The sequence below is a fragment of the Nerophis ophidion genome, linkage group LG21, assembly GCF_033978795.1.
Source record: "Nerophis ophidion isolate RoL-2023_Sa linkage group LG21, RoL_Noph_v1.0, whole genome shotgun sequence".
Lineage (NCBI taxonomy): Eukaryota > Metazoa > Chordata > Actinopteri > Syngnathiformes > Syngnathidae > Nerophis > Nerophis ophidion.
Genome location: NC_084631.1, coordinates 41820499 through 41846598, shown reverse-complemented (window position 1 = coordinate 41846598; position 26100 = coordinate 41820499). Strand labels below are relative to the sequence as shown.

Below are 26100 nucleotides of genomic sequence, written 5' to 3'. Positions count from 1 at the left end.
GACAAAGAATGCCCTGTGTCCACGACACGTGTTTAATGAAGAAATACCGCGACTTATCGAGAAATTACGGCATTTTATTGAGGAAAAAAAGGGCATTTTGTCATCATGCTGCAGTCTAATTAGAACAGGGGTGCCCACACTTTTTCTGCAGGCGAGCTACTTTTCAATTGACCAACTCGAGGGGATCTACCTCATTTATATATATTATTTATATTTATTTATTCATGAAAGAGACATTTTTGTAAACAAGTTAAATGTGTTTAATGATAATACAAGCATGTGTAACACATATAGATGTCTTTCTTTCACGAAGACAAGAATATAAGTTGGTGTATTACCTGATTCTGATGACTTGCATTGATTGGAATCAGACAGTAATGATGATAACGCCCACATTTTCAAATGGAGGAGAAAAAAAGTGGTCCTTTCTGTACAATACCACATGAAAGTGGTTGGTTTTTGGCATCTAATTCATCCAGCTTCCATACACTTTACAAGAAAAACATTGGCGGCAAATTCCGTAGCTTGCTTGATTGACATTCACGGCACCCGAGGGTCTTGTGAGATGACGCTGGCTGCTGCCAGTTCATTATTATGAAAAAATGACAGAGAGGAAGGCGAGAAACACTTTTTATTTCAACAGACTTTGGCGCCGTCCCGTCCGTCAAAACTCTAAAGGCCGACTGCACATTTCCTATCTTCACAATAAAAGCCCTGCTTCATGCTGCCTGCGCTAACAAAATAAGAGTCTCGGAAAGCTGGCGTGCACAAGTGATGTGCACGCCAGCTTTCTGAGGGATCGCTTGTGCACGCCAGTTTTGCGAGACTCTGTATTTAGTTAGCGCAGGCAGCATGAAGCAGGGCTTTTATTGTGAAGATAGGAAATGTGCAGTCGGCCTTTAGAGTTTTGACGGAAGGTACGGCGCGAGAGTCTGTTGAAATAAAAAGTGTTTCTCGCCTTCCTCTCGGTCATATTTTCATAATAATGATCTTGCAGCAGCCTGCGTCATCTCACAAGACCCTCCGGTACCGTGAATGTCATTTAAGTGACGTCTTTGTGAAGATTGATGATCACTAATTTTTAGGTCTATCTTTTTTAAAAGCCTGGCTGGAGATCGACTGACACACCCCCCGCGGTCGACTGGTAGCTCGCGATCGACGTAATGGGCACCCCTGAATTAGAACATAGGAGTTGAGGCGTACAGTACATGTACAGTATATGCTGCAGTGTGCACTTCAGGCCAGTAGTTGGCAGTGGCACATTAAACACATTGTAGTCGTAACAGTAATTGAAGATCAGCGAAAGCCAATTCACTTGAAGATAAGTTGTGATGTACATCATTCAATGGCTTTTCTTTATTTCCATGACTACCGTATTTCCTTGAATTGCAGCCGGGTATACATTATAGTAGGGATGTCCCGATACGATACCGATATTGTAGCCTTGAGTATTTGCCGATACCGATATCAATACGATACGATATAGGCACGAATCATACATATATTTATTCCTTATTTTGTTTTGTAGAATGTTAGAAAAGGCTTGATAAAGTGATGTTACTGTTACTGATGTTGTAGTGTTAAAACAGAAAACAATAGTCAGCAAGAGTAGGTATAGGAAAAACTGACCCATTTATTATTAACCAGTTGGTTACATACATTTTAACCTTCAACATAAGAGTATTACCTCAACAAATCCAATAAAAACGAAATGTTATATTTAAAGTGCAAAATAACCACTAATACCAACATAATTATACAATTGAATAGAATAAATTAAAAATAAATTAGAAGACCCTGAAAAATAACCTAAATAAATCCAATAAAAAAAACAAAAAACGTTTTAAAGTGCAAACAATTCAAGTTCACTTCAGTTATTTTTTTTACTGTCAGCATATGTTGGAAACAACTGTGGGCAGGGACAAAAACCACAAAAACAACACAATATTGTCCACTGTCCAACTGCTCTAAATTAAGAGTTCACAGCTCCAGTTTCACTGACTGACTATGCCCAAAACAATAAAGTAATTACTCTTAGTCTTCACTGAAGAATAGTGTAAACACAATAAACATATCACTCTAATAACAAGAGCATAAAACAAATAATAATCAGTCAGTGCTGACTACCCTTACTACTACTCCTCCTCCTTCTCCACTTTCTGCAGTTCGAGCATAATGTGGAGATTTTTTTTTTAAGAAGATAAGCATTTGGCATGCTGTGAGTTAAAATACTTCCACACAGCCGACATCACTACACTTTGCTGAGCACACGCGTTGTCGTTGTTGTGATCACGTGGGCGGTGCATGCTGGATCAGAGACGCTCTTCTTCCGCGGCCGCCACCAACATTAATTAAGGGGCATTGCCGCCACCTACTGTGTTGGAGTGTGATCAAACCAGTCACCTATTATAGAAGTGCTGCAGTGGCAAATGGACAGCTTATATCGGAGCGCTTATATCGGAGTTTTTAGATTCAGTCCGATAAAATCCGATATTCACTTTTTTGGCTAATATCGGACCGATTTCCGATATCAATATCGGATCGTTTGTTACGTCTCGTCTCAATTACTGTAACGTATTATTTTCGGGTCTCCCCATGTCTAGCATTAAAAGATTACAGTTGGTACAAAATGCGGCTGCTAGACTTTTGACAAGAACAAGAAAGTTTGATCATATTACGCCTGTACTGTATATACCTTTATATACATATATACATACATATATACCTATACTGGCTCACCTGCACTGGCTTCCTGTGCACTTAAGATGTGACTTTAATGTTTTACTACTTAGGTATAAAATACTACACGGTCTAGCTCCATCCTATCTTGCCGATTGTATTGTACCATATGTCCCGGCAAGAAATCTGCCTTCAAAAGACTCCGGCTTATTAGTGATTCCTAGAGCCCAAAAAAAGTCTGCGGACTATAGAGCGTTTTCCGTTCGGGCTCCAGTACTCTGGAACGCCCTCCCGGTAAAAGTTTGAGATGCTACCTCAGTAGAAGCATTTAAGTCTCACTTTAAATAGACCTCCTTTTTAGACCAGTTGATCTGCCGCTTCTTTTCTTTCTCCTATGTCGCCCCCTCCCTTGTGGAGGGGGTCCGGTCCGATGACCATGGATGAAATACTGGCTGTCCAGAGTCGAGACCCAGGATGGACCGCTCGCCTGTGTATCGGTTGGGGACATCTCTACGCTGCTGATCCGCCTCCGCTTGAGATGGTCTCCTGTGGACGGGACTCTCGCTGCTGTCTTGGATCCGCTTGAACTGAACTCTCGCGGCTGTGTTGGAGCCACTATGGATTGAACTTTCACAGTATCATGTTAGACCCGCCCGACATCCATTGCTTTCGGTCCCCTAGAGGGGGGGGGTTGCCCACATCTGAGGTCCTCTCCAAGGTTTCTCATAGTCAGCATTGTCACTGGCGTCCCACTGGATGTGAATTCTCCCTGCCCACTGGGTGTGAGTTTTCCTTGCCCTTTTGTGGGTTCTTCCGAGGATGTTGTAGTCGTAATGATTTGTGCAGTCCTTTGAGACATTTGTGATTTGGGGCTATATAAATAAACATTGATTGATTGATTGATAGTAGGATGCGACGTGTGATTAGTTTTTATTGTATTACAAATGTTTTTAGTTTTTAGCTATATGATGGTTTGTATGTTGTATGTATTTTATATATTTGTACCTCGTTTTTACTGTTGTACCTCATTTTTACCGTTGAACCTCGTTTTTACTGTTGAACATTGTTTTTATTGACTACTGCTGCAAACCAAACTGCCCCTCAGGGACAATAAAGATTTTCCAATTCTAAAACGAAACTAAAACTAAACTGGCTACAAAGTACACAAAAACAAAATGCTGGACGACAGAAAAGACTTACAGCGTGTGGAGCAGATGGCGTCCACAAAGTACATCCGTGCATGACATGACAATCAACAATTTCCACACAAAGAAGGATAACGTCTGTACAACTGAAATATTTTTGATTGCTAAAACAAAGCGGGTGTGGGGAATATCGCTCAAAGGAAGACATGAAGCTGTTACAGGACAATACCAACACAACAGGAAAAGGAGCACAATACACTACACACAGGAAAACCGCAAAACCCTCCAAAAAAGTCACAGCGTGATGTGACAGGTGGTGACACTTAGTTTGAGACAAGAGCTATAGTGATGCATGCTTGGTTATGGTTTGAATTCATATCCAACAATTGCAGCAACTACAGAGTTTAATTTTTTAATGTTTTCTGCCGGTGGTGTGCCTCTGCATTTTTCAATGAACAAAAACGTGCCTTGGCTCCAAAACTGTTGACAAATACTGGTCTAAAGGTCAACTGGTCACTGGCGGTCGACAGCTTGCTGGCTAATCAATCCATGATTTTGTCTAAACGGCGTCACAGTTTCTGGGTAGCTTGTTATTTTGGTGCTGTATGTTTTTTTTTTTCTGTGGTAGTAAGTCCAGTGCCGGTCAATACCTCCTCTGTATCACATTTACTTGGCTGGGTCCGGTGTCACATGATACTGGGGTGAGATCAATGAGGAAGCTGGGCAATAATCAAAGTTCTTCTTTGAAACCTCAACCGTGCCGAAGGCCCAGCCAGGAAAGGCTAGGCAAAGAAACACGGTAAGGGGAAAGAAAGGACTAAAGTTTTCGGGGCTTGGAGCTGAAGCCGAGCCTGAAGATTGATTTGACATGTGACCCGGGTGACCCGGGTGACCTCTGTCCGGCGGGAAAGAAAAGTTTGCAGCCAAAATAGTTACATCGCCTAAAAACATGTTATGAACATTTTTTTCTTACTGAATAGTCAGAGGTCTCGAGTAGTTCTGCAAAGGGGTGGAAAGTTTCCGGTAAATTTCCAGAAACTTTACGGAAATTTACCACAGGAAGTTAAGCTCGGGAAGTTTGGAAATATTGAGCATTTTTTGATGATTCAAAGTTGGACAACGTTCATGGCAATGAATGTGGATTGACAATAATGATATATTATTGTGCACTTGTCTGTATGTATTTGTATTGATTTATTCTTGTAAAGGACTAACGAAATGCCACAGTCAGCCAAACAATTGGAGTAGTCTTTAAAAATATTTGACTGTAATAGAAATAGGCTAAATGAAGAGTCAATCAGCATGCTAAATCAAAATATAAGCTACATTCTTGTATGACAACAGAATGGCTAGCAGAACGGAAGGCAGAGGAAACTACACAAAGATAAATATCATCAATTATAAATAATAACATAGAGTTGAAGGTAAATTGAGTAAATTGGCTATTTCTGGCAATTTATTTAAGTGTGTATCAAACTGGTAGCCCTTTCGCATGAATCAATACCCAAGAGGTAGCTCTTAGTTTCAAAAAGGTTCAATCCAATCCAATCCGCTATATTTATATAGCACATTTAAACAACAATAACGTTTCCAAAGTGCTGCACAGCCATGTTAAAAACAATTGTAAAAAAAATAAAATAAATAAATAAAATAAAAAAAAGTATATATATTATGCTCCACCAATGACTGAATAAAAACAAAAAATAAATAAATATAAAACCAATAAAAACAATATAAAAACAAATATGATTAAAAACTATTTTAAAGGGTAAAACCAATTAAAACAGTAAAATAGAAATCAAAGTGTATAAAAAACACAGAGGACAACAGAGAACAGAGGACCACACAACTCACGTAGTGTTAAAAGCCAAAGAATAAAAGTGCGTCTTAAGACGAGACTTAAAAGAGTCCACTGTGGAAGCAGTTTGAACATGGAGGGGCAGAGTGTTCCAGAGCTTAGGGCCGACCACAGAGAAGGTCCTGTCTCCCCTGCTCTTAAGTCTGGTCTTGGGCACCACGAGCTGGAACTGGCTCTCGGACCTCAGAGCGCGCGCAGGAATGTAAATTTGGATGAGGTCCGAGATATATTGAGGTGCCAGTCCATGTAAAGATTTGAAAACAAACAGCAGGGTTTTAAAATCAATTCTAAAATGAACAGGGAGCCAGTGCAAACTCTGAAGAATTGGGGTTATATGCTGGCGTTTCCTGGCCCCTGTTCAAAGTCCTGCTGCCACGTTCTGGACTAACTGCAACCGGGAGAGAGCTTTTTGGCTAATGCCAGCATAAAGTGCATTGCAGTAGTCCAGGCCACTTGAAATAAAAGCATGCACGACTTGTTCAAAAAGGTTAAAAGATAAAAACGGTTTAACCTTTACTAAAAGACGAAGGTGATAAAAACACGATTTTAAAACGCCATTGACTTGTTTGTCGAGTTTAAAATGGCTGTCTATAGTGACGCCAAGGCTGGTGACCCCTGGTGTACAGGATTGCTTATCATTATTGTTTATTTCAATTCTTATTTTTTATCTTCATTAGTTTTAGTGTAATTTATTTTTAACCCATATTGGTTTCCACTACCGCACCTTAAGTTGGAGTCCTTAATCTGGTTATATGCAAACATAATGACAATTAAGTCCATTCTGTTCTATTCTCTTCCTTGATGTCTATGAACCGAAAGTTAAATGAAAATGTACTGGCTAAGTTTGCCGTGTGCATGTTTTGTTACGTGCTGCTGCTCACTCTGTGTTATTCATCATATCATGGACAACTCCCCATGGTATTAAATACAAATGTTTAAAAAAAACGTAAATGATTAAATGATGGACAGACTTTTTCTTATGCTTTCTGAGCTCACTGTGTTCACCGCTCGGTGTACATATCCGACCAAGTCACACCCACACTGTTTCAATGTCCACTTCTCGCCTGATATCATTGTTGATGACTGAAGTGCTGATAGCAACCAAACCTAAGCAGCATTGTCCCACCCACAGAACCATCTGATTGGTTACACGCAGAGCGGTAACAGCCAATCAGCAGTGCGTATTCTGAGCACATATAACGTGGAGCGGACTCTCCCCAAATGATAATAAACACCTCCCAGTCAACTACTAGTAACATCACTATGAGTTTGTTGGACGTTCTAGAAAAAAGCGGCAGCTCAACTCGCTCGCAATCCTTGAGGTGAAGACTAATTAGCAATTAGCCCAACGTTAGCTCACTGTGCGGTGTGTGTCTGTGCGTGTCCGTGTGCTACAGACAGCAAAGCCCTGTCTGTCTGAGAGAAAGACAAGCAATATTGACTTACAGTTAAAAACTAAGTTATTTCACTTGACCTTTTTTCTGTGTTGATTGAGCTGTGTTGAAGCAGCAAAAAATGACATTATGTTAATGTAAGTGCATCATAAAGCCTACATGAACTCCATAGTGTTCAGGGATAAATAGTCTCTCCTATTGCTATTGTACTATTTTTTCAGCTATAGTTACATTAATCATTAGTAATGTGGCAGCCTAGTTTTGAATGGCAGGGTCCCTGCTATCACGTGTTGATACAAATAACATTTACATAATAAAAATCAACTACAGGCTTCCCAAATGCTGTAATAAATTAAGCAGAGACCCCAAAAGGGACAAGCGGTAGAAAATGGTTGGATGGAGTTGAGCATATGTCAGCATGTGGCCCCACTTTTAACTCTTTTTTTCAAACGCTTATTGCAAACGTTTACTTACACTAAGTCATTAATTTGACTTTGTATGTCATTATTTTAATATCTTTGGTAACTATGACTCTTTTGTTTTTACTTTACGGAGAAAGTTAAGGTATATATCGTACATTGCCATTCAACAAATGGAGCGGAAAACACAACCAAAAGTTGTAGGCTTCTTCACACGACGAAGCCTACCTACTTCACCACAGTCTGTAGCTATTTATTGCCCCCCAGGTTGTGGTGGCAGCGACGAGGTGGAGACGTGATGGCGACAGGCCGAGATACACCGATCCTTATACCCACCCACCTCCTTCGCCCGTCCCCTCCCCCTGGGGAGTCACCACCTTAACTGACACATTTTCTGGGGGAAACACTGCCCCGGATTGTACAAACCCCGTTTCCTTATGAGTTGGGAAATTGTGTTAGATGTAAATATAAACAGAATACAATGATTTGCAAATCCTTTTCAAGCCATATTCAGTTGAATATGCTACAAAGACAACATATTTGATGTTCAAACTCATAAACATTTTTTTTTTTCTCAAATAAATATTAACTTTGGAATTTGATGCCAGCAACACGTGACAAAGAGGTTGGGAAAGGTGGCAATAAATACTGATAAAGTTGAGGAATGCTCATCAAACACTTATTTGGAACATCCCACAGGTGTGCAGGCTAATTGGGAACAGGTGGGTGCCATGATTGGGTATAAAAACAGCTTCCCAAAAAATGCTCAGTCTTTCACAAGAAAGGATGGGGCGAGGTACACCCCTTTGTCCACAACTGTGTGAGCAAATAGTCAAACAGTTTAAGAACAACCTTTCTCAAAGTGCAATTGCAAGAAATTTAGGGATTTCAACATCTACGCTCCATAATATCATCAAAAGGTTCAGAGAATCTGGAGAAATCACTCCACGTAAGCGGCATGGCCGGAAACCAACATTGAATGACAGTGACCTTCCATCCCTCAGACGGCACTGTATTAAAAACCGACCTCAATCTCTAAAAGGATATCACCACATTGGCTCAAGAACACTTTATAAAACTACAGTCACTAAATACAGTTGGTCGCTACATCTGTAAGTGCAAGTTAAAGCTCTACTATGCAACGCCAAAGCCATTTATCAACAACATCCAGAAACGCCGCCGGATTCTCTGCGCCCGAGATCATCTAAAATGGACTGATGCAAAGTGGAAAAGTGTTCTGTGATCTGACGAGTCCACATTTCAAATTGTTTTGGGAAATATTCGACATCATGTCACCCGGACCAAAGGTGAAGCGAACCATCCAGACTGTTATCGACGCAAAGTTCAATTGCCAGCATGTGTGATGGTATGGGGGTGCATTAGTGCCCAAGGCATGGGTAACTTACACATCTGTGAAGGCACCATTAATGCTGAAAGGTACATACAGGTTTTGGAACAACATATGCTGCCATTTAAGCGCCGCCTTTTTCATGGACGACCCTGCTTATTTCAGCAAGACAATGCCAAGCCACATTCAGCACATGTTACAACAGCGTGGCTTCGCAAAAAAAAGAGTGCGGGTTCTTTCCTGGCCCGCCTGCAGTCCAGACCTGTCTCCCATGGAAAATGTGTGGTGCATTATGAAGTGTAAAATACGACAGCGGAGACCCCGGACTGTTGAAGGACTGAAGCTCTACATAAAACAAGAATGGGAAAAAATTCCACTTTCAAAGCTTCAACAATTAGTTTCCTCAGTTCCCAAATGTTTATTGTGTGCAGTTAAAAGAAAAGGTGATGTAACACAGTGGTGAACATGCCCTTTACCAACTACTTGAGTTAATTATTTGCAAAAAAAAACGTTTATCAGTTTGAACATCAAATATGTTGTCTTTGTAGCATATTCAACTGAATATGGGTTGAAAATTATTTGCAAATCATTGTATTCTGTTTATATTTACATCTAACACAATTTCCCAACTCAACAAATACAATTTTTGGGAATCTATATAGATGATAAATTAAATTGGAAACAGTACATAAATATACTTAAGACAAAGATGGCAAAAAATATTGCTATGTTACATAAAATTAAAAACTCTGTGAATCAAAAAGTTCTTATGTTATATAATTCTTTCATACTCCCATATCTTAACTATTGTGTTGAAATCTGGGGAAACAATTACAAATCAAACATCAACTCTATATTTTTACTTCAAAAGAAAGCGATTAGAATTGTAACTTATGCGAATTATCATGCTCTGTTCATTAAATTAAAAACATTAAAACTGCACGATCTTGTAGACCTCAATACTACTATTGTGGCTTTCAAAGCTCATAACCACATGCTGCCTGGGTGTTTACAAGTGGGATTTAAACCCAGAGAGAATCCCTATGACCTCAGAGGTTCAGCTTTCTTTCAGAAAGCAAATATAAGAACAAGCTTAAAAAGTAGATGTGTCTCTGTTAGAGGAGTTCAACTGTGGAACAGCTTGGATGATTCCTTAAAATGTTCCAGTTCCATTCACACATTTAAAAAACACTTTAAGACCAATGTCTTGAAAAAATATATCACTCTTGAATTAACATTGTAGTTAATACTATGATTAATGTTCATTAAAAATTAAACATGAGATATAAATAATAATAGAAGTACAATTGTTTGTATATATTGTATATATAATTAGTGCAAAGGTCTATATGTACACAGGGATATTTCACATGCCTGTACTGTGTATAAAATTCAACTACGTTCAATGTTTATCAATCAATGTTTATTTATATAGCCCCAAATCACAAATGTCTCAAAGGACTGCACAAATCATTACGACTACAACATCCTCGGAAGAACCCACAAAAGGGCAAGGAAAACTCACACCCAGTGGGCAGGGAGAATTCACATCCAGTGGGACGCCAGTGACAATGCTGACTATGAGAAACCTTGGAGAGGACCTCAGATGTGGGCAACCCCCCCCCCCCCTCTAGGGGACCGAAAGCAATGGATGTGGAGCGGGTCTAACATGATACTGTGAAAGTTCAATCCATAGTGGCTCCAACACAGCCGCGAGAGTTCAGTTCAAGCGGATCCAAGACAGCAGCGAGAGTCCCGTCCACAGGAAACCATCTCAAGCGGAGGCGGATCAGCAGCGTAGAGATGTCCCCAACCGATACAGGCGAGCGGTCCATCCTGGGTCCCGACGAGCGGTCCATCCTGGGTCTCGACTCTGGACAGCCAGTACTTCATCCATGGTCATCTCGCTGCTGTCTTGGATCCGTTCATGTTGTTTATCATGTGTATTTATAATAAGTTGTGCAAAGGACTTTTTATAACTTTCGGAAGTTTATTTTGTACTTGAAATTGTTTATAGGGTTAGGCGCAATAAGTGTTTAACTTCAGCCTAAACCCTTTTGGTCTGTAACATTTTTTATTTTCAATCCATGAACGTACAACTTTTTATTTTCAATCCATGAACGTACAACTTTTTATTTTCAATCTATGAATGTACAACTGTTTTTTTTTGCTTTGTTGACCATTGATCGAAGAACAATAAACTTGAAACTTGAACTTGATATGGAAACGGGGTTTGTAGGAAGAGGACGGGTGACGATGATCAAACACAGGCGCCTTCTAAGCTCCATTCAAAAAGTGTGACCTCAAGCAGTTTTGAAGGTTACAAGCCATTTCCATGAGGACGGGGTCCGGTCCGATCCGGTGGCCATGTACTGCTTGCCTGTGTATCGGCTGGGGACATCTCTGCGCTGCTGATCCGCCTCCGCTTGGGATGGTTTCCTGCTGGCTCCGCTGTGAACGGGACTCTCGCTGCTGTGTTGGATCCGCTTTGGACTGGACTCTCGCGACTGTGTTGGATCCATTATGGATCGAACTTTCACAGTATCATGTTAGACCCGCTCGACATCCATTGCTTTCCTCCTCTCCAAGGTTCTCATAGTCATCATTGTCACCGATGTCCCACTGGGTGTGAGTTTTCCTTGCCCTTATGTGGGTCTACCGAGGATGTCGTAGTGGTTTGTGCAGCCCTTTGAGACACTAGTGATTTAGGGCTATATAAGTAAACATTGATTGATTGATTGATTGATTTAGAACAGGCTGATAGATGACATTGTGGCAAGAGGAGCACTCTTACCAGGACAACACTAATAAGCCAACTGCAAACAATCCAAACAACTGATGTACTGTGTGTGTGAAGTGCTCCCTGCTAGATGACATAACGTCCAATCTGAATGTGAATGCAAGTAAAAGGATAAGTGAGATTGTTCCCGGCAGCGTGACAGAATAGGACGGAAGCGGCTCTCGTGGCATCGTAACCTTGACCGCGGTGACTACGGCGCGCCGCTCATCCGCGCACTGGAGGGCCACTTTTGTGGCGGCATTAGGCTGCCTCCACGCCGGCCTGCCACGGGCCACCGCTAATAAAATGGAATGTCAAATCAAAGAGAGCGCAGAGAATGGTCGTCACCACGGGGCTTAGGTTCTCTTTTTCGGAGCCAAATGGGGAAAGTGGATTTAGTGCCGCTGTTTTGTGGATTTGCTAGATGCGCTGGAAATGGAGTCAAAGGAATACGGGATGAGCTGACAATCTGTTTGTGATGATGAGTGAAGCAAGAATGGATGGCTACACACGCAGCCTTTGAAGAGGATGTTGTTATTTTTGACAAACTACAATAACACCAGTGATGTGCCAATTTATACTGAAATATCAATACAATCCATACCAGATCTTTATGCTCTAATATTGATACTCAAATCAAAATATGGATACCTTTGATACGTCAGTTCTACCACACTGAAAAGTCAAAGTATGCAGGGGCCATATTGATATTTTTAGGGACCGAATGTCCCTTTGGGACAGAGGACCCTATTGTATTTCTAAGGTTTTGTTATCATTATACCGCCGCCTCTTTGAGCTGTAATTTGACCCCCTTAACATGCTTCAAAACTCACCAAATTTAACACAGATCAGGACTGACGAAAATTGCGATCTAATCAAAAAAACAAAACTCAAAATTGCGCTCTAGCGCCCCCTAGGAAGAAACACAGACAAAACTGCTTGTAACTTTCGTTAGAAATGTCGTAGAGACATGAAACAAAAACCTCTATGTAGGTCTGACTTAGACCTAGCTTTAATACAGTGACCTCCTTCAGCAAAAATCAACAGGAAGTTGGCAAAAACTCCTTCAAAGCAAAAGTTTATTTAAAAAAATTAATTTTTGCCTCTTTGAGCTGTAACTTGACCCCCTTAAAATGCTTCAAAAATCACCAAACTGGACACACACATCAGGACTAGCGAAAATTGCGATCTAATAAAAAAATAAAAATAAAAAAAAACTCAAAATTGCGCTCTAGCACCCCCTAGGAATAAAACACAGACAAAACTGCTCCTAGGAAGAAAACACAGACAAAACTGCTTGTAACCTCCAGTAGGAATGCCGTAGAAACATGAAACAAAAACCCCTATGTAGGTCTGACTTAGACCTAGATTTCATACAGTGACCTCCTTCAGCAAAAATCAACAAGAAGTTGGCAAAAACTCCTTCAAAGCAAAAGTTTATTTAAAAAAATTAATTTTTGCCTCTTTGAGCTGTAACTTGACCCCCTTAAAATGCTTCAAAAATCACCAAACTGGACACACACATCAGGACTAGCGAAAATTGCGATCTAATAAAAAAAATAAAAATAAAAAAAAACTCAAAATTGCGCTCTAGCACCCCCTAGGAATAAAACACAGACAAAACTGCTCCTAGGAAGAAAACACAGACAAAACTGCTTGTAACCTCCAGTAGGAATGCCGTAGAAACATGAAACAAAAACCCCTATGTAGGTCTGACTTAGACCTAGATTTCATACAGTGACCTCCTTCAGCAAAAATCAACAGGAAGTTGGCAAAAACCCCTTCAAAGCAAAAGTTTCTTTAAAAAAAATAATTTTTGCCTCTTTGAGCTGTAATTTGACCCCCTTAAAATGCTTCAAAAATCACCAAACTGGACACACACATCAGGACTAGCGAAAATTGCAATCTAATAAAAAAAATAAAAATAAAAAAAAACTCAAAATTGCGCTCTAGCACCCCCTAGGAATAAAACACAGACAAAACTGCTCCTAGGAAGAAAACAGACAAAACTGCTTGTAACCTCCAGTAGGAATGCCGTAGAGACATGAAACAAAAACCTCTATGTAGGTCTCACTTAGACCTACATTTCATTCATTTACATCCTTCGGGAAAAATCAACAGGAAGTTGGCAATTACCCCTTCAAAACAAAAGTTTTGTAAAAACCTGTCACCTTTTTTCAAACATTATCTTCTCTGAGCACGTTTGTTGTGTCGGCTTCAAACTCACACTGGAGAGAGATTGAACCCTTCTGATTAAAAGTTGAGAAAAAAGTTTTAATAACTGCTCCGGTTTTGATTTTACGAGCTGCTGCCGTCTCAAGATGGCCGCTTAAAAGCAGGAAGCACCAGCGTGACCACACAATGGAGAAAAGGTAGGTACTGTGCAGGTAAAGATATGTTGACAGGGTGAATGAAGGAGGCACCAGTTCGACACCAGGATACAGAGAAGGTAGGTAATGTGCAGGTAAAGATATGTTGTCTGGGTGATGGCAGGAAAGACCAGCGTGTATGGGTGAGAGAAAGAAGCACCAGTGTGACCCCAGGATGCAGGGAAGGTAGGTAATGTGCAGGTAAATATATGTTGAATGGATAAAGGCAGGAAACAACAGCAAAAGTCGGTCCCGTCCATCGCTGCTTGCAGCTTTAATTTATTTGTGAAATGCTAAAAACAGATATGTCAGCTTTGTATTATAGGTGATAAGGTGACTAAGTATATTATTAGTTATAACATTCCAGCTTGTTCTCATTAAATACAGATTTTTTCTGCTCTTTTTCTTACATTGTTACTGTTGTATTTTCCCCATGTAATAACAGAATAAACAATTGTGTAACTGTGTGTTAAACATTCTGCCTTTACAAAAATACTAATGTTCAGTTGCACATTTAACAGTGTTTATTAAACAGGGGCTGGCATGGCACGGTTAGGAGAGTGGCCGAGCCAGCAACCTTGATGGTTCCTGGTTCGATTCCCACCTACTACCAACTCGGTCACGTCCGTTGTGTCCTTGAGCAAGACACCTCACCCTTGCTCCTGATGGGCGGTGGTTACGGCCTTGCACGGCAGCTCCCGCCATCAGTGTGTGTGAATGAGTGAATGTGGAAATAGTGTCAAAGCGCTTTGAGTACCTTGAAAGTAGAAAAGCGCGATACAAGTATAACCCATTTACCATTTATTATGGCTGTTGTCATTTTTCTAAACAATATATGAGTTAGTATTATTTTATTTTCTTAATTAACCAAGTGACTAAACATTGCTTATATTTCATGTACCGTATTTTTCGGAATATAAGTCGCTCCGTAGTATAAGTTGCACCTGCCGAAAATGCATAATAAAGAAGAAAAAAAAACATAAATAAGTCGCACTGGAGTATAAGTCGCATTTTTGGGGGAAATTTATTTGATAAAAGCCAACAGCAAGAATAGACATTTGAAAGGCCATTTAAAATAAATAAAGAATAGTGAACAACAGGCTGAATAAGTGTAGGTTATATGAGGCATAAATAAGCAACTGCTATGTTAACCTAACATATTATGGTAAGAGTCATTCAAATAACTAGAACATATAGAACATGCTATACCTTTACCAAACTATCTCTCACTCCTAATCCATAAATCCCATGAAATTTTATACGTCTAGTCTCTTACGTCAATGACATAAATAATATTATTTGATATTTTACGGTAATGTGTTAATAATTTCACACATAAGTCGCTCCGGAGTATAAGTCGCACTATGAAAAAAAACGCGACTTATAGTCCGAAAAATACAGTATATTGCATTTTCATTTTGAGGGCTTGTAATATTTTACAAATGATTTCTTGAGTTAATATAATTATTTTTGCATTAACTAACTTTTTTTATATTTTAAAGTATATATTTTTTATTTATTTTGAGAGCTTGTAATATTTTAGATCAGGGGTGCCTAAAGTCTTTCCACCAAAGGCTGCATACATACGGTATATATATATTTAAAGACAAAACTGTGCTATGAATCAGTGTTTTTCAACCACTGTGCCGTGGCACACTACGGTCTAGCTCCATCCTATCTTGCCGATTGTACTGTACCATATGTCCCGGCAAAAAATCTGCGTTCAAAGGACTCCGGCTTATTAGTGATTCTCAAAGCCCAAAAAAAGTCTGCGGGCTATAGAGCGTTTTCATTTCGGGCTCCAGTACTCTGGAATGCCCTCCCGGTAAAAGTTCGAGATGCCACCTCAGTAGAAACATTTAAGTCTCACCTTAAAACTCATTTGTATACTCTAGCCTTTAAATAGACTCCCTTTTTAGACCAGTTGATCTGCCGTTTCTTTTCTTTTTCTCCTATGTCCCACTCTCCCTTGTGGAGGGGTTCCGATCCGATCCGGTGGCCATGTACTGCTCGCCTGTGTATCGGCTGGGGACATCTCTGCGCTGCTGATCCGCCTCCGCTTGGGATGGTTTCCTGCTGGCTCCGCTGTGAACGGGACTCTCGCTGCTGTGTTGGATCCGCTTTGGACTGGACTCTCGCGACTGTGTTGGATCCATTATGGATTGAACTTTCACAGTATCATGTTAGACCCGCTCGACATCCATTGCTTTCCTCCTCTCTAAGGTTCTCATAGTCATCATTGTCACCGACGTCCCACTGGGTGTGAGTTTTCCTTGCCCTTATGTGGGCCTACCGAGGATGTCGTAGTGGTTTGTGCAGCCCTTTGAGACACTAGTGATTTAGGGCTATATAAGTAAACATTGATTGATTGATTGATATTGTGCCATGAGATACGGTCTGGTGTGCCATTGGAGATGATCTAATTTCACCTTTTTAAACTAAAACACTACACACAGGAAAACAGCAAAAAAACTCAAAATAAGCCACGGCGTGATGTGACAGGTGGTGACAGTACACCTACTTTGAGACAAGAGCTATATTAATACATGCTTGGTTATGGTTTAAAGTCATATCCAACAATTGCGACCATGACTTTTGTCAACTGAGTTTCGTTTTCTAATGATTTCTGCTGGTGGTGTAAATCTGGATTTTTTTCATTGTAAAAAATGTGCCTTGGCTCAAAAAAGGTTGAAAAACACTGCTATAGATGACTAAATATATTTTTATTACCGTATTTTCCGGACTATAAGTCACAGTTTTTTTTCATAGTTTGGTCGGAGCGACTTATGTGTGACATTATTTACACATACTAGTGATTTAGGGCTATATAAGGAAACATTGATTGATTGATTACCGTAAAAAATTAAATAATGTTATTTATCTCATTCGCGGAAGAGACAAAGAAAATGTCAGCAATCGTCACACACACGTCAACCAATAAGAATTCGGCGGGGGAGGGTCATGGCAGAAGTGCATTGTGGGTCACGGAATGCTAACTGCTATATGCTACTGCCGTAGCTATTAAAATGGATGATTTCATCGTTGGCGGTAACTTATAAAAAGGTGAGAAGGGCTGAACAAAAATGGCACTGAGAAGGAGATCATGTAGTGCAGATTACAAGCTGGACGTAGTGAAATATGCAGCAGAAAACGACAAGAGGAAGCGGTGCATACCTTTGGAGTTGGCAGAGTTGTTTAGAAGCGACATCGAGGAAGAAGATTTCATGGGATTTATCGATTAGAAGTGAAGTGAATTATATTTATATAGCGCTTTTCTCTAGTGACTCAAAGCGCTTTTACATAGTGAAACCCAGTATCTAAGTTACATTTAAAGCAGTGTGGGTGGCACTGGGAGCGGGTGGGTCAAGTGTCTTGCCCGAGAACACAACGGCAGTGACTAGGATGGCGGAAGCAGGGATCGAACCTGGAACCCTCAAGTTGCTGGCACGGCCATTCTACCAACCGAGCTATACCTATCGGAGTGACAGATTGTTTGGTAAAGGTATAGCATGTTCTATACCAGGCGTGGGCATTACGTCGATCGCGGAGGGTGTGTCAGTCGATCGCAAGCAAGGCATTAAAAAAATAGACATAAAAATGAGCAATCATCAATCTTCCCCAAGACTTCACTTTCGTCAATTGTTTGACATTCTCGGCACCCGAGGATCTTGTGAGATGACGCTGGCTGCTGCGAGCTCTAAGAAAAAAAATCACTGACAGGACGGAGAGAAACACTTTGTATTTCAACAGACTCTTGGGCCGTACCTACTGTCATAACTCTAAAGACCGACTGCACAGTTCCTGTCTTCACCATAAAAGACCTGCTTCATCCTGCCTGTGCTAACAAAATAAGAGTCTCAGACAGCTAGCATGCACAAGCTAGCAAGCTACGGAATTTGATGCTAATGTATTTCTCCCCCGCCCCCAGGGACCGTTCCCTCTCCTCTCTCGCCCACACACTCACTGACGTCACTCACCTGCTGGCACACATATGCTGCTACTCATAACAAAGTGTTTAAAAACTAGTATGCAAGTTGGACAAATAAGAGGCCAAATGTCAAAACCACTTTCATGTGGTATTGGACAGAAAGGAGGACTTTTTTTTCTCCTCCATTTGAAAATGTGGGCGTTATCAGCACCACTGTCTAATTCCAATCAATGCAAGTCATCAGAATCAGGTAATACACCAATTTATATTCTTGTCTTCATGAAAGAAAGGACTCTATATGTGTTAAACATGCTTGTATTATCATTAAACACCATTAACTTGTTTACAAAAATGTCTCTTTCATAAATAAATAAATATAAATATGAATGAGGTAGATCTCCTCGACTTTGTCGATTAAAAAGTAGCTCACCTGCAGAAAAAGTGTGAGCACCCCTGCTCTATATGTTCTAGTTATTTGAATGACTCTTACCATAATATGTTAGGTTAACATAGCAGTTGCTTATTTATGCCTCATATAACCTACACTTATTCAGCCTGTTGTTCACTATTCTTTATTTATTTTAAATTGCCTTATAAATGTCTATTCTTGCTGTTGGATTTTATCAAATACATTTCCCCCAAAAATGCGACTTATAGTCCAGTGCAACGTATATATGTTTTTTTCCTTCTTTATTATGCATTTTCGGAAGGTGAGACTTATACTTTGGAGCGATTTATAATCCAAAAAATACGGTACCTATTAGTTTAAAATGTTCAGCTTTTTCTCATTACATTACATTCCACATTTTTAGTTCCCCTTTCTTACATTTGTACTGTTGTTGTTAGTATTGATATAATAATATACTATATTTGTATTGGTATTATTTAAGAAATAAATATCTTTTTAAACTTTAGCAGACAAGTACCAGTATAGGATCGGTATCGCCGATACTAATCAAATTTTACCTGGTAACGGATCGGAAAGAAAATCAGTGGTATCACACATCAGTAAACAATACAAATATTGTCACCTTAATATCTTTCTGACGTACCTTTCTTCTATCCAGCACTTCTTATGTCGTCCTCAATGAGCTGGAGGTAGCCTGCAGCGCCAGCTAACAAAGACATCCATCCATTTTCTACCGCTTGTCCCTTTTGTGGGATGGCGGGGGGTGCTGGAGCCTAACAAACACAAAAAAAAACACAAATAAGAGACTTCATAATTAGTTTGAGGAATTTGTTTACGATATTTCAAGATGAAAATGGTCCCTCATCCCAGAATTAAAAGTTGTGTGGGACATAACATCCTGACTCCGACTCAAAAAGAGAGTCATTAGCGACAAGTAAGTCAATTATGAAATGATGTATTTGTTAGCTATGTCTTGCAAGTGTGAAGAAATTGACAGTAAATCATTTTAGAAGGCTATTTCCTACATGCACAAGCATGAACCGGGAAGTAACCTTCGAGCAAACAAACATGCGCAGATATAATAATAATAATAATAATGATAATAATAATGGATTATATGTCATTGTAGGTCTACTTACTAGTTTTAAAACGCATTTATTGTGTCTTTGCTGTTTGAGTCAAGGGGGGAACAGAAAGAAAAGAGGTAAAGTTGTAGGTCTGACACCATAGACATGTTCTAAGGCAGGGGTGCCCACACTTTTTCTGCAGGCGAGCTACTTTTCAATTGACCAACTCGAGGGGATCTACCTCATTTATATATATCATTTATATTTATTTATTTATGAAAGAGACATTTTTGTAAACAAGTTAAATGTGTTTAATGATAATACAAGCATGTGTAACACATATAGATGTCTTTCTTTCACCAAGACAAGAATATAAGTTGGTGTATTACCTGATTCTGATGACTTGCATTGATTGGAATCAGACAGTAATGATGATAACGCCCACATTTTCAAATGGAGGAGAAAAAAAGTTGTCCTTTCTGTACAATACCACATGAAAGTGGTTGGTTTTTGGCATCTAATTCATCCAGCTTCCATACACTTTACAAGAAAAACATTGGCGGCAAATTCCGTAGCTTGCTTGATTGACATTCACGGCACCCGAGGGTCTTGTGAGATGACGCTGGCTGCTGCCAGTTCATTATTATGAAAAAATGACAGAGAGCAAGGCGAGAAACACTTTTTATTTCAACAGACTTTCGCGCCGTCCCTTCCGTCAAAACCCTAAAGGCCGACTGCACATTTCCTATCGTCACAATAAAAGTCCTGCTTCATGCTGCCTGCGCTAACAAAATAAGAGTCTCGGAAAGCTGGGGTGCACAAGTGATGTGCACGCCAGCTTTCTGAGGGATCGCTTGTGCACGCCAGTTTTCCGAGACTGGGGCGGTATAGCTCGGTTGGTAGAGCGGCCGTGCCAGCAACTTGAGGGTTCCTGGTTCGATCCCCGCTTAAGCCATCCTAGTCACCGCCGTTGTGTCCTTGGGCAAGACACTTTACCCACCTGCTCCCAGTGCCACCCACACTGGTTTAAATGTAACTTAGATATTGGGTCTCACTATGTAAAAGTGCTTTGAGTCACTAGAGAAAAGCGCTATATAAATGCAATTCACAAATAAAAAGTGTTTCTCGCCTTCCTCTCGGTCATATTTTCATAATAATGATCTTGCAGCAGCCAGCGTCATCTCACAAGACCCTCCGGTACCGTGAATGTCATTTAAGTGACGTCTTGGTGAAGATTGATGATCACTAATTTTTAAGTCTATTTTTTTTACAAGCCTGGCTGGAGATCGACTGACACACCCCCCGCGGTCGACTGGTAGCTCGCGATCGACGTAATGGGCACCCCTGTTCTAAAGGTACGCAGCATGGAACACCACTGCCTACTGGCGCTGACGAGACGCGGGGCCGCCATCTTGGAGTGGTGATACGCTCCACTCATTAGTCAGGAGCAATGAGCTGTCAGCACATTTCATTCATCTTCCCTCACTGAATACCACCCATTTTCACCCCTTTTTTGTCATACCTGTAGCTATGATAAAGGACACATGTTTTATTATTTATAGTTTACTTAACAGTAATAGAATATTCTTATATGCTATAAGTGAGCAGATAAAAACTGGGATATAATCCCAGTGAAGGGTCAGCTATTTTGAAGTTGAAGAAACATTATGATGAGGTTATATATACATGCTAAATAAACAATGTATGAATACATTAAATATATATATATATATATATATATCTTATGGACTGTATCTCTATTGTTGCAGCAGTAGAGAGTTTATTCTGTCTTGACACTTTGTATTGAGATTTTCTATTACATTCTTCCCTTAAATGATCATGTTTACACTGATTGTTTTATATGTATTTTTGATGTATGTTGCTTTGGATGAAAGCGTCTGCCAAACACTTCAACATAAACACCTGAAAGTCTTTATATCAGTTAAAACCACCATTCGGTTTCACTGGATTCAGAATAAAAGTAAATTATGTCTTACAATTTTTATCTTCATTTATTTCAACTTTATGTTATTCAAGTATGACATTTTTAAATGTAATTAATTTCATTGAGATGGCATTCCACCCTTTTCCGGGCGAGAACCATGTACTCGGACTTGGAGGTGCTGATTCTCATTCCGGTCGCTTCACACTCGGCTGCGAACCGATCCAGTGAGAGCTGAAGATCCCGGTCAGATGAAGCCATCAGGACCACATCATCTGCAAAAAGCAGAGACCTAATCCTGCGGTCACCAAACCGGAACCCCTCAACGCCTTGACTGCGCCTAGAAATTCTGTCCATAAAAGTTATGAACAGAATCGGTGACAAAGGACAGCCTTGGCCGAGTCCAACCCTCACTGGAAATGTGTTCGACTTACTGCCGGCAATGCGGACCAAGCTCTGGCACTGATCATACAGGGAGCGGACCGCCACAATAAGACAGTCCGATACCACATACTCTCTGAGCACTCCCCACAGGACTTCCCGAGGGACACGGTCCAATGCCTTCTCCAAGTCCACAAAGCACATGTAGACTGGTTGGGCAAACTCCCATGCACCCTCAAGAACCCTGCCGAGAGTATAGAGCTGGTCCCCGGGTTGGGGAGGAGACCCTGCCCCAAGTGGAGGAGTTCAAGTACCTAGGAGTCTTGTTCACGAGTGGGGGAAGAGTGGATCGTGAGATCGACAGGCGGATCGGTGCGGCGTCTTCAGTAATGCGGACGTTGTACCGATCCGTTGTGGTGAAGAAGGAGCTGAGCCGGAAGGCAAAGCTCTCAATTTACCGGTCGATCTACGTTCCCATCCTCACCTATGGTCATGAGCTTTGGGTCATGACCGAAAAGATAAGATCACGGGTACAAGTGGCCGAAATGAGTATCCTCAGCCGTGTGGCGGGTCTCTCCCTTAGAGATAGGGTGAGAAGCTCTGCCATCCGGGAGGAACTCAAAGTAAAGCCGCTGCTCCTTCTAATGGAGAGGAGCCAGATGAGGTGGTTCGGGCATCTGGTCAGGATGCCACCCGAACGCCTCCCTAGGGAGGTGTTTAGGGCACGTCCAACCGGTAGGAGGCCACGGGGAAGACCCAGGACACGTTGGGAAGACTATGTCTCCCGGCTGGCCTGGGAACGCCTCGGGATCGCCCGGGAAGAGCTAGACGAAGTGGCTGGGGAGAGGGAAGTCTGGGTTTCCCTGCTTAGGCTGTTGCCCCCGCGACCCGACCTCGGATAAGCGAAAGATGATGGATGGATAATTTCATTGACAAGCAATTCTATTATGGTCATACTCTAGGATTTCAGTACTATTGAAGATCTTTGCTCCTTCTCAACTCTGTGCTAATATTCTTTTCACAAAATACAACCAATAGTACGTTAATGTTAAATCTTACTTGTGAAAAGTAATCCCCCGATTCCTATTTTCAACAGTCCGCTCATTTGAGCCCGAAACACCATCTTTGTTTTCTACCTACAACTTTCTATCTACTATCTTATGTTTTTTACCATGAATTGATTAACGTGGACCATTGTACGGGATATGTACTGTACTGTGCAATCTACTAGTACAACTCTCAATCAAACCTGTCAACTATAAAACTAAAGAATTACTTAATTATAATTCTTTGTTAACAATTTATTATACTTTGATACTTCCATACTGTGTAGAACTCTGGGGAACCACTTTTAAAACCATAATTAATGATATTGTTTTGCTGCAAAAAAAAAGCTGTAAGGCTAATAAACAAAGCAGGATATTATGACCATACCCATCCATTATTTGTTAAATCAAAACTTATGAAATTTCAAGATATTGGTTATTATAAAATAACACAGATAATGCTCAAAGCAAAAATAAATACTCTTCCAGAAGGAATTCAAAACTACTTCTCTCTACAGACCAGCAAATACAATCTAAGAGATGAATCTAAGTTTATTCTACCAAAAGCAAGACTAGTTGTTAAATGTAGATGTTTATCTGTTCTCGGTGTTAATTTGTGGAATTCTGTTGGTAAAGAAATAAAAATGAGTGACTCAGTATTTAATTTAAGGACACGTTGGGAAGACTATGTCTCCCGGCTGGCCTGGGAACGCCTCGGGATGCCCCGGGAAGAGCTAGACGAAGTGGCTGGGGAAAGGGAAGTCTGGGCTTCCCTGCTTAGGCTGCTGCCCCCGCGACCCGACCTCGGATAAGCGCAAGATGGTGGATGGATGGATGGCATGTCACAATGTATTTTAAAAAGTTATGTGAACTAGAAATGTATGTTTGTTTGGTTAAATGTTGTATTTAGAAGGTATTTACAAAAAAGTGCATGTGTGTAAGTACATATTTTTGTATTATTTGTTAAAGGGCAACTTAAATGTAAACGCTGAATGACTATATTTCTTTTTGTATTACAAAATTATTAGAAAAGGTAACTTAATTGAATGTAAAAACATTTATGTTGGGCATATAAGCTTTTTTTGCTTCTGCCTGTTTCAGTCATGTTATTCATTTTTGAATCGTGATCTATGTTTGAATATGTTTTTGTTAGACTGAAAATAAACTGGGGGCTTCACGGTGGCAGAGGGATTAGTGCGTCCGCCTCACAATACGAAGGTCCTGCAGTCCTGGGTTCAAATCCAGGCTCGGGATCTTTCTGTGTGGAGTTTGCATGTTCTCCCCGTGAATGCGTGAGTTCCCTCCGGGTACTCCGGCTTCCTCCCACCTCCAAAGACATGCACCTGGGGATAGGTTGATTGGCAACACTAAATGGTCCCTAGTGTGTGAATGTGAGTGTTGTCTATCTGTGTTGGCCCTGCGATGAGGTGGCGACTTGTCCAGGGTGTACCCCGCCTTCCGCCCGATTGTAGCTGAGATATGCGCCAGCGCCCCCCGCGACCCCGAAAGGGAATAAGCGGTAGGAAATGGATGGATGGATGAACTGAACTGTCAATTTAGGCTCCTCATCACCACTTCAAGATGGCGGCCCAATTTCTCGCGTCGCAGCAGCCAATGCTGCATTTTTGATTGACACTTTTATTAGTAGATCGCACAGTACAGTAGGTATTCCGTACAATTGACCACTAAATGGTAACACCCCAATAAGTTTCTCAACTTGTTTAAGTCGGGGTCCACGTTAATCAATTCATGGCGTCTACTTGTAACATGACTATGTCTGACATAGCTAACAAATAATTAAACAGGCATGCATTGTGGCCCCTTCAGGATTTACTTTTGTAAAAGGAAATGGTCTTTTTTGACATTTTAGTCATTAATTCAACCAATTATCCCGTTGCACAGTCAAATCAAAACAAGTTTAAACCCGGAAGTAGCCTGCTAGCTAACAAACAAAAACAAATAAAAAAAACTTTCATTTACTTACATGTGTTAAATTGTCTCCTTTTGGCTTTTTAGTCAAGATGTGAAAGGTATATCTCCAGTATGAAAAGCGTCGTAAAGATGAGTGAAGCAGCAAATACACCTGGGTGACAAACAAATAATCATCCTCCATCTTCTCACCTTCTTCTTCTTCTTACTTAGCTGGCGAGGTGCAGACATGGCTTGACAGGAGAATACTGCCACCTGCTGCATCGGAGTATGCAGCAACATACACACGTCAACATCCATCCATCCATCCATCCATCCATTTTCTACCGCTTATTCCCTTTCGGGGTCGCGGGGGGCGCTGGCGCCTATCTCAGCTACAATCGGGCGGAAGGCAGGGTACACCCTGGACAAGTCGCCACCTCATCGCAGGGCCAACACAGATAGACAGACAACATTCACACTCACATTCACACACTAGGGCCAATTTAGTGTTGCCAATCAACCTATCCCCGTCAACAATACATGCATATTGTATATCAGGGGTGTCCAAACTTTTTCCACAAAATGTAAGCAGGCGGGGGCCAATTTGATATTTTTCATTTTCAAACCATAACAAAATATATTGATTTTTTTTTTAATCCTTAGGGCTCCTGGGAAGCATAGAGGGTCTCAGTCACTAAATTGTTAAAAATAAGTCAAATTATTATTTTTTTTAATTTAATGCTTACAGTAAATCTCTATACCAGGGGTGCCCATTACGTCGATCGCGAGCTACCAGTCGACCGCGGAGGGTGTGTCAGTCGATCTCCAGCCAGGCTTTTAAAAAAAATAGACCTAAAAATGAGTGATCATCAATCTTCACCAAGACGTCACTTAAATGACATTCACGGTACCGGAGGGTCTTGTGAGATGACGCTGGCTGCTGCAAGATCATTATTATGAAAATATGACCGAGAGGAAGGCCAGAAACACTTTTTATTTCAACAGACTCTCGCGCCGTACCTTCCGTCAAAACTCTAAAGGCCGACTGCACATTTCCTATCTTCACAATAAAAGCCCTGCTTCATGCTGCCTGCGCTAACTAAATACAGAGCCTCGGAAAACTGGCGTGCACAAGCGATCCCTCAGAAAGCTGGCGTGCACATCACTTGTGCACGCCAGCTTTCCGAGACTCTTATTTTGTTAGCGCAGGCAGCATGAAGCAGGGCTTTTATTGTGAAGATAGGAAATGTGCAGTCGGCCTTTAGAGTTTTGACGGAAGGGACGGCGCGAAAGTCTGTTGAAATAAAAAGTGTTTCTCGCCTTCCTCTCTGTCATTTTTTCATAATAATGAACTGGCAGCAGCCAGCGTCATCTCACAAGACCCTCGGGTGCCGTGAATGTCAATCAAGCAAGCTACGGAATTTG

The 26100-nt window shown here is 40.8% G+C and overlaps 1 long non-coding RNA gene across 3 annotated transcripts in view; it reads right to left on the bottom strand.

The window, feature by feature from the left end:
* Positions 1–24882, bottom strand: part of LOC133540123 (uncharacterized) — a 149394-nt gene extending 124512 nt beyond the window's left edge. For all 3 annotated transcript variants that reach the window (XR_009803562.1, XR_009803563.1, XR_009803564.1), the window contains exons 1-2: positions 24749–24882; positions 18972–19101 (exon numbers count right to left, since the gene is read on the bottom strand). This is a non-coding gene — a long non-coding RNA (uncharacterized LOC133540123). The remainder of the gene's footprint in view (positions 1–18971; positions 19102–24748) is intronic.
* Positions 24883–26100: the final 1218 nt, after the last annotated feature.